The 1,147-nt window shown below is 73.0% G+C and overlaps 1 protein-coding gene across 1 annotated transcript in view; it reads left to right on the forward strand.

Moving 5' to 3' along the window:
* LOC101635415 (kinesin-like protein KIF21A) overlaps window positions 1-1,147 on the forward strand; it is a 73,323-nt gene that overhangs the window by 34,588 nt on the left and 37,588 nt on the right. The window lies entirely within an intron of this gene.

A 1,147-nucleotide genomic window follows, 5' to 3' on the forward strand; every position in this document is an offset into this window, starting at 1 on the left:
GCCCCGCCCCCAGCACCGCGCTCCCCGAACCGGCACACGCACGGGCTGCAGCCAACAGGTCTGCTTTCTGGGGCGCTTTTTGTCCTTTTTCTTGAGGGACACCCCATCTCTGCTGGGCTGGACAGCTTGGTGGGCGCCCACAGCTCGGACAGCATCGCCCCAGGGATGGGGACGCGCCCCAGGAGGCCCTGGGGTCTGTCCTGAGCACGGAAGCGCCTGGCTTCGCCCCAGCAGCAGAAGAGCCACCCCCGGGGCTGCGTGCTGGGTGGACGCCGGGGGCGGTGCCCCCCCAGAGCAGCACTGCCCGAACCCCCTCTCCCCCTCTTTTGCCATTCCTGCGGCAGAAGACAGGAAGCGGAGAGGAAGTAGCCACTAGCTGCTTGGAGGTGCCCTGTGGGGGATGACCACACCCAGGGGTGACCTCACCAGGAGTGTCAATGCCCAAGGGTGAGCCCCCTGGGGTGACCACGCCCCGGCCCCCCCCAAGCCCCCTCCGAGGTACCCCTCCCGCAGGCGGCGGGAGCTCTGTGGCCTCACGGCCTGGCCGCCCGCGCCCCCAGCCCTCAGTGTCCCAGCGGAGCCTGCACTGGCCCTGCCGCGTGCTGTCCCGGGCAGCGGACTGAGCAGCCTGTGCGTGTGCTGAGGCGGCTGAGCGGCGGGGGGCTCCGGGGCTCCGGGGCTCCACGCCCCTGGGCTTCTCGGGGGCGGGCCAGGCGCCGACCACAGGACCGGACGCGCGGCCGCTGCTCTGGAGCACGGCAGCCCTGTGGCCACACGACGGGCTCATGGCCTCGCACTGGACAGGGGTCGTCACCCGGGGGCCCAGGGCGCCCACTTTCCACCAGAGGAGACCGAGGAAGCACGTGGGGGTGCCGCACGGGAACGGGGCCCAGGACAGAGGGGCTGACTGCGGGCGGCTCTGGAGACTGGCCGCTACTTCGGGACCTGTCTCGGTTCCCCGCAGGGCACCCCGGGGTCGCAGCCCAGGCCTCGAGGGGACCCTGTGCAGGCGGTGGCCCCGCTGTGCTGCCCTGAGTCCAGCCCGGCAGGGGCCCAGGAGGATCCCAGCCGCGGGAGCCCAGGGGCGCCGCTCACCTCGGCTTCGCAGGGACCCGCGGGCCCACCTGCCGCACCCCAGGCCTCTGTC

The sequence above is a fragment of the Condylura cristata genome, unplaced genomic scaffold (genome assembly GCF_000260355.1).
Source record: "Condylura cristata isolate star-nosed mole 26May11 unplaced genomic scaffold, ConCri1.0 scaffold00034, whole genome shotgun sequence".
Taxonomy (NCBI): domain Eukaryota; kingdom Metazoa; phylum Chordata; class Mammalia; order Eulipotyphla; family Talpidae; genus Condylura; species Condylura cristata.